The sequence below is a fragment of the Triturus cristatus genome, chromosome 5_1 (genome assembly GCF_964204655.1).
Source record: "Triturus cristatus chromosome 5_1, aTriCri1.1, whole genome shotgun sequence".
Lineage (NCBI taxonomy): Eukaryota > Metazoa > Chordata > Amphibia > Caudata > Salamandridae > Triturus > Triturus cristatus.
In genome coordinates, this window is record NC_140587.1 from 952,634,416 (window position 1) to 952,647,568 (window position 13,153).

The 13,153-nt window shown below is 44.5% G+C and overlaps 1 protein-coding gene across 1 annotated transcript in view; it reads right to left on the reverse strand.

Annotated features, from left to right (window-relative positions):
• Nucleotides 1-13,153, reverse strand: part of SLC6A3 (solute carrier family 6 member 3) — a 506,641-nt gene that overhangs the window by 58,345 nt on the left and 435,143 nt on the right. The window lies entirely within an intron of this gene.

Genomic DNA, 13,153 nt, shown 5'->3' on the forward strand with positions numbered 1-13,153 from the left:
GCAATTTTGAGACTGTGAATCAAGCATTACTATATTCTATGGAAGCTGTGGTAGTCTTCTGAGTGTCTTTTGAGAGTCTCAATAGCTCCTGTTCTCCTGTTCACACCATTTTCTTCTGTAGTCTCCTGTGATATGTTCTCACTTTATGACCCCTCCTTCTATTTAGGGCCAGGTATGGGCACATTTCAACATCAGTGTTTAATTATTTCCGGGTCTGAGACCCAGTGAAATCCACCCTACTTGAAACCATGTAAAGTGTTTCACTCAAAAAAGAACATGGTTGAAAGAAAAGTTATGGTTAGGTTTTCTTACAGCACTATCACATATGATGAAAATTCACAGAAAAAACAGCTAAAGTGCAGTTATGGTTACAAAACAAAACATAACTCATATTACATATAATATGAATATTAACATTTGCCATTCACATCATTAAAAAAATCAAAACCGTCAACAACAGTGCCAGAGATGATGCTATCAATGGTGTAATCTGTGATGCCATCAATGATGTAATTTCACTTGTCAAGTGATGTAACATGTGAGCAGACTGAGCACAATTTATGGTCAGTTTATGGCAAATTGCACATTTTAGTTCTTTTTAGGCCACCCTGTGTAACATAACTGCCCCTTCTCTGAATTTCAGAGGGTTCTTAAACATACATTTTAGCGTTATAAGCACACCTAAACATAACTGCACTTTAAACTTTAGGCCGATTCACAAACAGCCTCCGCAGTCATGGCGGAATCTCCGCACTCATGGCGGGATCTCCTCACGGCAGTTTCTCAGTGGGGAGATCCCGCCACGACTGTGGAGGCTCTTTGAGAATCGGTACCTAGGTTATTCTTTTCAATGAGTTGTAGTGTTTTATAAAATCATATTTATGGACCTCAACCTTCATTTACAGCAACCCATCACGCCACACAGACTTTGGCTGTGGTTAATAGGGAATTGCTGCAGGCCCTGTACACAACCTGCAGTGGACAGCTTCCGCCTTCAGAATGTGGCCATTAGCCATGTGAAGCAGGGGTTGACTGTGAAGCATGACCTATGATAAGGCCCTGTACCATACCTGTACCAAGGTTGTCTAGCCAGACCCTATCCCCAAACCGCCACCACAGCTGAACTACAATGTACATGGCCTATGGCGTGTGTAGTGGCAGGGCTGTCCTCTGGCAACGCTGTATGCCTCACTCTCCACAGATTCAGCCATGCATACTGGAAGTGGGCCGCAGGGCCTGGCCCTGCTACCCTTCATTCTCGAACAGGCATCCGCCTGCTGCGCAGGGAAGGAGGCCGCAGGGCATGACCTCGAGCCTCTAGCCTGACCATTCATCCCACCCTCTGTGAGTGGGCAAACTCCTGCTGCACACAAGCTTTGGCTATGCTTAGTGGGGCAGCAGCTAGGTTCAGCAGACAGCCTACTATAAGCAGCTATTTTCTTTTGTTAGTTGGCGTTTTATTTTTTGTGTTTTTTTGTTTATAATGTTCTTATTTTGGAACGTTTTGTGTTTTTTGTTAAACTGGTCTAAAAATGTTAGTTTTTTTCGGTAAATTGTTATTAAAACTAGATTTTGTACCTTTTTGAATTCTTCATTTTATTGAACTTTGTTAAACATTGTTGTGGAATTTGTTTCAGGTAGAAATTTATTGGAGATAACATCCTCATTCAACTCCCTTGAACAGTTGACTTACCTGCACCTATAGCAATAGGTGAAGAAGAATTGCAGACTGCAGTCTTACTCTTCTTCCTCTTGATGCTGGACTTCTTGGGTGTCAGGGTTTCTTCCTTTCCCTGTTCATGATGATCCATCTGCCTCTCTGCTCAGAAGTACTCATTGAAGTGCATAGCCCTCATGTGCTTTATCATGCTATTGGTTCTGAACAAGTACATCCTTGGAGGCCTGCTTTGTAATACTTGGTCACCTAAAGAACATGTGACCTTTCAGGCATTTACTTTTTTTCTCCTGTAAGGTGTGTAAACAATTTCTACACCTTCAGGCTTAAGTGCAGCAGGAGTCATTAACGCTGTAGCCACCTTCACATCATTGGAAGAAGATTCTCCTTCTGTTGTCGTAGATGCTTCCTGGTTTTGCCCAATGGGATGTCATGATGCAGACAGACTAAATTTCCTTCTCTCACTGTTATGGAACACAGAGAAGAAGGTGTCCTCCAAAGGGTGAACTTCTTGTTTCTTCATGCTGTGGCCTTGCCTTTTAGGTAATGTGATTTGTTTAACTAAACAAATATCTCCTTTCATTTTGTTCGGTGTTAAGGATCAGCTGATGCTCAATGGTACCATGAGAATCATTGCTTATGATGCTGGGGCACTGTCGCGAGATCTGGAAGTCAGGACATCCTTTGCGGGTCATGTGGCGTGAATTCTATAACTTGTTACACAGTTGAGTTTGCTAAGAAAACAAACTAATTTTTTTAAATGTATTTTAGACTACTGGTTTGCTAAGAGCAAGTTGAAACTCATAAATGTAGTGGTACTTTTTCGAAATTTCCATGGTTTAAGCTTTTTTTGGGGCTGCAGAACTGCAGACCTAAAGCGTTATATTGGAGCCACACAGTATTAACCAATCGTTGCACAGCCCTAAAAATTATTATTGGTCCTGTGAATGTATAAATCAACTTTCAAGTAGTTTTTGAAACTTTTTGCACATATCCTGAAACTACTTGCATTAGGAGAGCTCTGCAGCATTGGAGGCTACCTAGGATTTGTTGCTTTGTATTTAATTTTATGTATTGAAAACTTTTTTGCACTTCAGCAATGGCTTCTGGACAGGGTCAGCAGTAGACAGGATGTCTAAAGGAATGTGTTCAGGGAAGCAATGAAGATCAGGAAGATCTCCACACCGAGGATTTTGGGTTTCCACCTGAGTCCTTTGTTTGAAGCTTCTTTACAGTCATCCAGACGAAAAAAAGCTGTTCTAGAAGTATATGACATGCATAGTCTGCCTGAAAAATCTGAGCTGGGGAAGTCGTGCCAATTATTGTTTTTTGACTTCTTTGATGTACAAGCCTCTTAATGCTAATTTAATGCAACAAAAGGGAATAAAATCTCTGAGAGTTGTGAACATCTCTTGTCGCATTACAGCTCACCATCCCTCCTGATGACAGACTGCCACAAGATTTCCGTGAGCAGGAGCAGGATGAGAGTGGTTCATGCTTTCCCAACAGTGGTTTGCATTCCTTGGCCTATGGAACAGGGATCAGAACATCAGACTATGCGAGCATGAACAAAGTGCTTCTACAACAGCAGACTTGCAAAATATCTATTTTTGTATCCAAGTTCCTCTTTCTACTGCTTTGCTATATTTTGTTATTTATCTCCAGCAAGGTAAAAACACACAAAACTAAAAATATTTCAATTTTAAATATTTCTTTTTAGAATCTATTTCTATGGTTTAAAGAAAAAAAGATTATGTTGCTGGTTTCAGTGAGTCTGAATGATAGCCATGGCACGTGAAGTAGATGAGCAAGATGGGTGAGTCAAACTGAGGATCAGAAAGTCAGTGCCAGACTGTGTGAAACTAAGCATGTGAATGAACTAGACTGAACCGAGGGGCTTGCTGGCAAGGTCCAATCACAAGTCGTGCAATGAGTGCAACCCGCCAAGGACTCACAACCACTGATACACATGGACTTTAGCTGTATGCAGCTGGAGAAGATTGCACTGTGTGACCTCCACAGATAGTCAACCCCTGTTTCATATGCCATTCAGCCGGGTGCATTGGGGTGGGCTTCATCCCATCCTCCATAAGTGTCCAACCCCTGGCTGAGCCCCACCTTCCACAAGCATCCAACCCCCCCACGGTGCATTGCCCTTAGCTCTGCACAGTGACGGTGGGCTGCAAGGCCTGGCCTCTGGCCACGCCCTGCACAGCACCCACATTGGGTGTCAAGCCCTGACATTTGGGGGCAGTAGTGAGGGGGAGTTTGGCCACAGAGCCTGGCCTTCTTCTAGGCCCTGCACCAACCTCTACCCCAGGTGAACCGACCACACCAGGGGTGTCCTGCAGAATCCCACCCTCTATGGGAAGCCAAAACCTGCTGCACATGCTATTCAGCCATGCACAACAGGATCTGCTTGCATAAGCATTCCTTCTGCCGCATTGCATATGATCTGTGAGTGTTCCATGGTTTCATGTAATGGCCTGGACTCTAACCAGGCACTGCACCCTACCCTATGTAGGTTGCCAACACTGACTTTGTGTTGGGTGTTTCATCAATGGTTTTCTGTCATTCAGTGTAGAAGTTACAGTCCCATGTTAAATGCACCTGCAGTGGAGTTTTTCTCTATTCAGACTTTTGGAAACCAGCTAACCATATGATTGGAACATCCAACACCATGGGACTGATTATGAGTAGCTTGTTATATTTCCTACCCGTACGTAAACTCGTTTATGCACGGGACAGAATTACGAGCTAAAAGGTATTTAAGACATCCGATAATTATGGGATGCATTAGATGCCTCAAGCTTTGTTAAATTTCAGCAGGTCAAACCTGCTGTAATGTAACAGGGAAAATGTGCACAGTATTTACTGTACCCTGCGGATTTTGGTGTGTTGAACACCAATATCTGCATTTTATTCCCCAATAAACACCAGGGTATAATTACTTACCAGGTGCAGTAAATAGCACCTTTACTTGTAATCAGGCCGCCTGATTCAATATCCTTTGACTTTCTACTTATTGAATTATCACACTGTGAACACCTTTCTTAAAAAGATCTATGTCTAAGATGTCTCATATCTCTACATATGTTTTACTGTTCTGTCTCCATGCATGACAGAAAACAATTGTTTCTTGAATATACAACTATAAATAGTACTTGCCTTAGTATTATGTAACACTTTGTGTGTGAAAATTACACTAGTTTGGTCATTTTATCTTTAGTACAACTTTGCAAAAGAACAGCATTTAAGATGTAAGCACCATAAATGAATTTCTATTAAAAATTGGGTTTCTGGTTGGCAGAGGTATGCACCATGTCCAAGCAGGAAGGAACCATAATCCTAGTCAGGCTAAGTCACAAAACACCGTACATTAGCCTGTGCTCACCCTCTCGTGGCAAGGCACAGAGCAGTCAGGCTTAACTTCAAACATTAACACAATGAAAATACAACATATAGACTCCACATCAATATAGAATAATAGAGAATAATTCTTTAAATAAAACAAGACCAAAACAACAAAAATCCAAGAAGTCGAGATATGCATTTTTTAAAGAATAAACGTAAAATAGAACTTAGAAGCAATAAGTGCCTAAATGGAATATCTGGTTGCGCTGGACTGCGCAAAGTCAAAAGTTCAGGCCGACCACAATGGAGTGCGAGCCGTTCACAGGGACCCATTGGGTCCACTGAACTGAAGTTCCTTGATCTGGGATGCGTCATCGAGGCAGATGCGGAGTGCAGCCGAATCAAAGCGTTGATGTCAAGCTCCGCAGTGGACAGCATGCGTCGATTTTCTCCACCCAACTGCAGCAATGAGTCAGTTCCAAGTGCGATGTGCTGGTTCCGAAGGCGATGTGCTGGTCCCAAAAGCAATGCGCTGGGTCCGCTCCATGCAACAACGAGGCTGCACTGGTTTCAACTCATGCAATGACAAAGAAGTGCGGGTTCAAATGAGGATTCATGGGTTATGGTTGTAGCAGCACATTATATCCACTTCCAAGGGCCGAGGACTGGGTTGGCACCACTTGACAGGGCAAGACACGCAGCAAGCAAAATCCAGGTGCTGTAGCAGAATTAGTTGAAGTCTTTGATGTCCCTGGGACTTAGAACAGGATTTATGCCAGCAAGCCCTTGGAGTCACTCTGTGTTCAAGTGATGCAGGTCCAGTACTTCTTACCCAAACAGGAGAACAGCAGGTGGCAGGGCAGCTTAGCAAGGCAAGAGTACAGTAAAGCAGCAGTCCAGCAGCACAGCAGTTCTTCTTCCTGGCAGAGTTTTCACAGGTCCAGAAGTGTACTGAAGTCATGGTGTCAGAGGTCCAGTACTTATACCCAGTTGTGCCTTTGAAGTGGGGGAGACCTCAAAGAAGGCCATTTGAGCCGTTTTCTAGTGTAACCTAGGGGCAGCGATCGTAATCCTTTAGTTTCTGCCAGTTTTCAGGACTTTTGCTCGATTTTTAATGTTTGCAGGAAGTGGTCACTTTCCGGTCAGGGGCAGATTCTGAAGGATTTGACGAACAGGAGCGAGTCTTTGTTTATGAATGTATAGTCAATGGTTGATCACTTCCTGCTACTTGAGTAAGTTATGGATGCAGGCTTGTCCTCCTTCACTACTCTGTTTAGAATTTGTAGATCTTGAGCTCCCAGTTTCTGTCACTAGTTTAAATCTAAAACTTCATTTATGGAATTTTTATATTTTATGACTATGGAAGGGACACTGCCAGTATTTTGTATGTGGTTGTGATTATAAAGTGAGTGTTTCAGTGTAAGTTTTGCAATGCTTTTATTAAATTTACTAGGTTTTTGCTCCTTTTGGCTTTCCTAGATTTTCTTGGGTGGATGTAAACGTTTAAAAAGAGTAGTGCTTTTTGGCATTTTATGATTACTTTTATTGCCTGCAGCCACTCTACTCTTAATTCAATATTTTCTTGTATCCAGCTGTATTTTGTTGAAATGAACGTGAAAAGACCTCCCTTCGGATGACGATTACGTGACATCCTTACTGCTGGAGTATTATGTTCCATGTAATCTATCACTGAGGTAGGGTTCAATTTCCATGTTTCTTGTAGTAAAATGATATCAAACTTCAGAAGGAAATCCATTGTGTCGGTGTCATAGGGCATCTAATTAAAGCCATGTGCGTTCCATGAGCATATGTTAATGAAATTTTGCTTTGGAAAGACTATCTGGTCATCATGGCCTAGTGTGATTTAAGGCTTTGGGGAGCCAGAAACATTCTTGTGTGTTCTCAACAGTAGTTAGGGCTTGCTCCTTTCTTTGTTGATCTTTTTTTGTTGCTTTACGATTGTTAGATTTTGCATGTATATCAGCCTGTTGTTTGAGGGTTTTTGATGAAGCTCCTTTGATTTTAAATTTAAAATGGTGACCTTGACTGGAGGCAGTAGCCCAAGGTATTGTACTGCCTTGAGTCTATGTATTTCGATCTCCCATTGTTGGAAATAATCAAGATGACTGAACACTTGACTTGCAATCTCTTTTGTGCCCCATGTTGCTAATGTTGCTTCACAATGTTCTTGATATGGGTGTGATAGAAATTGTATTGCCGTTAGGAGTTGTGAATCGATGTGAACCAAAGTTCTAATTTCCTTTGATAATTTCAGGAATGACCATATATTTAAAGTGATGAAGACTTCTCTAGGTTCATACTTGGGGATCTGAGTACGTTTTACGGCTGATTGTTCTTGATTTTGTTCCTGGTTTTGCCCCCAAGATAGTTTCCCCTGATGTTTCTTGTGTGACTTGGTTGGGCCTCTCTTCTGGACTCACTGTGACTGGTTATGTCTTGGGCTTTTACTAGTGGTAAGCAGGAATGGTGATGATCCATTAAAAGTGGATAGCTCACAATTGCAGCTGTTTTGCAGGAGGGTAAATTAATATTAGGAACTCCTAAGTTTGTGCTTATTGTCCTTATTGTGGGTACACTTGGTAACTGGATTGCCACAAAACTGGTTGGCGAGCCCTGACTTGTTGACTGTTTGTCTATCGTTGACTCCCTACGCTGGTTATTGTCAGATCCCCACAATTCTTACCTTTTGTAGGATGGTCCCGCAGGGATGATATGAATAACCTCCACCGTCTCCCACCAAATTCCTTGTTTGACTAGTAGATACCTGACCGGGGTTGTGGTGAAGACCGGGGGAAGGAATCCTAAATAAGGTGATGTGTCGTCTTGGTGAGAGGATCTGATAATGGACTCCCTGGATTTTCACCTGGAAGAGTAAACCAACAGGTAATCACTATTGCCCTCAATCATAGACACACACACACGCACTAAGGAGGAATGGAGGAAGAGACTAAAGTCACCTGGAAACGATGTTCCAACGAAGAAGAAACAACAATAGGGGGCACTCTTGCTCTGAATATAGGAACAAGATCCGGATTTCATCAGAACACACAAAGGAAAAGAAAGGGCGCTCCTGCGCTTTCTGTGGGGCGGCAGTAGAAGGTGAACCAAGACGGGTCAAATAACAGAGTGGGGTAATGCGCTCCTGTGCGTTGTGGTAATGTATCAAGAAGGATGGTCCCAGGGCAATGCACAAATGCGGCAAAGCGCTCCTGCGCTTACCGTGATTAGGAATGAACAAGAAATGCCCTCAAAGTAACAACAAGGGCGGTAATGCACTCCTGCGCTTACCACGGTGAGGAATGAACAAGAAATGCCTCCAAAGCAACAACAAAGGTGGTAATGCGCTCCTGCGCTTACCACAGTGAGGAATGAACAAGAAATGCCCCCAAAGCAACAACAAAGGAGGTAATGTGCTCCTGCGCTTACCGCGGTGAGGAATTTTGATATGTCCAACGTAAACAAACAATGGCGGTAACGCATTCCTGCGCTAACCGCAAAGTTATTGTGACAGATCCCTCAACGGGAAAGGCGGTACAGCGCACCTGTGCTACCGTTTCGTGGGAAAGCTCACTGTCCTGGCTTGGCAACACGTGAGTGCGTTTGCTGTGGGGGAGGAGGCTGGGAAGGGAAACAGCACTCCGCGCCTCATAACTGCTGCCATTTAAGCCGAAACGGCCGGAAGTGCCCTGATGGTGACCTGCGGTATGTTCCCAGGTTGAGGGCACTAGAATGCTGACTCGTATGTCCCATACACACTCATACATACGGGTAGGAATGGTAAACATGACAGCACCCCCCAAAAACACAGATCCCCCACCCGATACGGGAGTAGCAGGACGGGGTTTGTGGGGGAAGCGAGCATGAAAGGCACGCACCAGCAAAAGGGCATGGCGGACGTGAGATAGAGGCTCCCAGGATCGCTCCTCAGGTCCATACCCTGAGATAGAACAGTCTCCCTCTGGTTCTACAAGAATCCAATACAGCACGCACCTCGTTCTCCTTGTGGTCGTCCTCGAGTACCGGAGGTGGAGGTGCAGAGGCCAGACCCTCTGGATGTGCCCGTTTCAAAAGATACACATGGAAGACAGGGTGTATTCTCATGTGAACGGGCATGGAGAGTTTCATGGATACCCTGTTAATGATCTTGCCTACATAACGCGGCAGCAGTTTCTTTGGACCCTGTACATCGATATTTTTAATGGAGACCCATACCTTGTCACCAACTTTATACTCAGGGGCGGCCAGCCAGTGTTTGTCTGCGTGGGCTTTGTAGGTCTCCTTTGCCTTGGCAAGTTTGAACCAAGCCTGTTGCCATAGGTCACAAAGCAGGGTGTGGTATTCCTCTACTGTGGGTAACGGATTGCTTTTGGGTCCTTCCCAGGGTGTGGTTTGTGGATGCCGATCTTGAAGACAAAAGAAGGGTGACATCCCAATGGAAGCGTGTTTGTTATTAATGTAGGCGTACTCTACCATCCATAGATTGTCCGACCAGCCTGTCTCGATCGTAAGAAGCAAACAACGGAGATACTGCTCCAGGGACTGGTTGGTTCTTTCCGCCTGACCTTTGGTTTGTGGGTGGTACAAAGACGACAGGCGTATCTCCATTCCTATGGTGGATAACACTGCTCCCCAGAAACGGGATATGAATTGGGTACCTCTGTCGGTGATCACTACAGAAGGGATCCCATGTAGTCGAACTACATTGTGCATGAAGATTGCGGCTAGTTCGATAGCAGAGGGCAGCTTCTTCAACGGAACGAAATGTGCCATTTTGGTTAGATGATCCATGATGGTGAGTATGGTGGTACAGCCATTCCTTGTACGAGGTAACTCAATGATGAAATCCATAGATATGGTGTGCCATGGATACGGAGGTACAGGAATAGGTTGTAGCAATCCCACCGTGGCCGAGGTTTGGTCTTTCCTGCACAGATAGCACAACGGGCTATGTACTCATGGACATCGTCTTTCATGGATGGCCACCAAAAGTATCTGGACAACAGATCCAGGGTCTTGTGGTATCCAGGATGCAAGGATAGAACGTTATCATGACACAGACGTAGGGCTTGTTGTTGCTGCTGCACCAAAGGAAGGAAGAGATTATCTTCTTTGTACAGTATCCCATTTTGTGTGGTAATTCCGGTGAAGTCTCCAATCCATTCTTCTGGTTTCCTCTGTTTAAGGTCATCGTGTAACAAGGACAAGAAGGGTGAGGACAGGATCGCTCCCTGGAATCACCGTTCCAGAAGGATGGAGGAAGGAGATATTTTGTCATTGTCTTCGTTATTTTCTCCTATTTTGGACAGGGCGTCAGCTTTGGCGTTCTCCTTTCCTGGTCGATACGTGATTGTGTAATCATATCTGTTGAAGAATAAGGTTCATCTTAATTGACGAGCAGTTAGTGCTCTGGCGGAATGAAGGAACTGGAGATTTCTGTGGTCCGTGAAGATGGTCACCGGATGTCTGGCGTCTTTCAGGTAATTACGCCACTCTTCGAACGCTGTTTTAATGGCTATGAACTCTCGATCGGACACCGTGTAGTTACGTTCTGCAGGTTGCAGTTTTTGAGAGTAGTATGCTATTGGATGTAAAAGTCCTGTTTTAGTGTCTCTCTGAGACAGCACTCGTCCTAATGCGCTTTGCGAGGCGTCCGCCTCGACCACGAACGGTTGTTCAGGATTGGGATGTAGTAGGATGGGTGCGCTAGTGAACCTGGTATTTAACTCCAAGAAGGTCTTTTCAGCTCCAGGATCCCATGCGAACGTAGTTCCTTTACGTAACAACCTGATGATGGGAGTGATGGTTTCAGAAAAACCTGTGATGAATCGGCGGCAAAACCCAGGAATTGTTGAACTTGTTTTAGTGAAGTCGGGATGGCCAATGTACTACGGTGTCCACCTTTCTCATGTCCATTTTGATTCCTGCAGGGGTCAGGATATGTCCCAGGAATTCCACCTCGGTGGTGTGGAACACGCTCTTTTCCAGTTTCACATACAGGCCGTGTTGTTGTAGTGTCTTGAGGATGGTGCGGACGTGTCGAACATGCTCTGGAATACTTGTGGAATAGATCAGGATGCTATCGATGTAGACCACACAGTATTGGTCGATGTATTCCCTCAGTACCGCATCGATGAAGTACTGGAAGGCGGGGGAGCGTTACAGAGGCCAAAGGGCATGACTTGATACTCAAAGAGACCGTATCTGGTTCGGAATGCCGTCTTCCACTCGTTCCCTTTCTGGACTCTTACTAGGTGATAGGCCTCATGCAGGTCCAGCTTAGTGTATATTGTTGCGTTTTTTATCTGATCCAGCAGATTGGAGATCAATGACAGAGGGTAGCTGTTCTTAATGGTAATGTCATTCATGGCTCTAAAGTCGAGACAGGTTCTTAAGTCACCCTCCTTCTTAGCCACGAAGAAGAGTGCCGAAGAGACAGGAGACTTGGAATGACGTATGAACCCATTCTTTGAATACTCATTCAAATAGATGCACAGATGATTGTTCTCTTTTTCAGTTAGGGAGCAAACACGACAACAAGGTAACTTGGCTCCTGGTATCAGATCTATTCTGCAGTCAAAACCTACGATTCGGAGGAAGGGTGTTGGCCTTTTGTTTGTCGAAGACGGATGATAAATCCGCAAATGCTTTTGGTCTGTTTTCCTGTATGATGGCACCCATCCCTACTAAGGGAAGGTTGTGGGTTTGTAAGACTCTGGTGTTGCGGTTTCTTCCCTTAGGGTAGCAAGTAAGATTGCAATGGTTTGAGTCTAGTGTCATTAGTCTGGTCATCCAATCAATGTGGGGGTTATGGGTTACCAGCCACGGAAGACCCAGTATCAATTTAAACTGCGGTGCATCAATAACGTCAAAGACGATGGTTTCTTTATGTTCGTCCCCACATGTCATTGTCAAGATGTCTGTTTGGTAATGGATCAATCCAAAAGTCAGGTCAGTACCATCTACTGCCTTCACTGTTTCCGGTCTTTCTTTACTGTTGGCGGGTTTTACGAGATCCTCCCTGTATTGGGTATCAATAAAATTCCCTGTAGCTCCTGAATCAATAAGTGCCTCCACCTGCCATGTCTGGCCTGTTCTTGACTGTAAGACTACAATGATGCCTATGTGTTGGTTATTCACGTGAAGAGCACAAACGGGGTTCTTGGTAGATGAACAACCCAGTAGACTGACCCTTCCATCTACTGAGTGGTGTCGTTTTCTGACCCGTCACCATGAGATACCGGAAAGGCGTAAGGCTTACTTGGTATTGGTTTACTTGGTCTCAACGGACATTCTTTGACGAAATGTCCGCTCTTGCCACAATACAAGCATTGATTTTGTCGCCGTCTTTTTTCCTTTTCGGCCTTGGATAGTGGACCACGTATGCCATCTATTTGCATGGGCTCCGGGGTGTCCAGTGGTTTACTTCCTTCAGTTCTGGGTTTCTCACGAAACGCTGGATAACGAGGTTCGGTGATCTTGGTTCTTTCGGTTCTTCGTTCCAGCATTCTATAATTCAATTTAACCACCAGGTCGATGAACGGTCCGATTTCTTCCAGAGGATCCGATAACTGTGATAGCAAATCTTTCATGTCGTCACGTAGACCTCAGTAGAACACCAATACCATCTTTGTCTCAGGCCATTTAGCTTCCATCACCAACCTGTTGAATGTGGTGATGTAATGGAGAAGGTCAGCATTACACTGTTTGAGGTTGAGGAGCTCATTATCGGCCGCTTGAACCAATGTATGTTGTGCAAACATTCTTCGCATGGTCTCTTTGAACACTGGTAAATTGTAAAGCATTGGGTCATCATTTTCCACTAAGGCTATGGACCATTGTGCTGCGTCTCTCCCCAGATAAGAAAGGATAAAGCCAACTTTGGAAACATCATCTGTGGAGGCCGAGGCACGTGCCATGAAGGGTAGATGGCATTGGTTAAGGAAAATACTGTACTTAGCGCTGTCGTCATAGAAGCATTTGGGGCGGCCAAATGGACTGAGTGAGGAGCTATCACCTGTATGGAAGGGATAGGATCCTGCAGCGAAGAGGAGAGCCCCCCGGGGTTGAACAGGGGTTGACGTAGTACATATTTTTGTTTGGGTC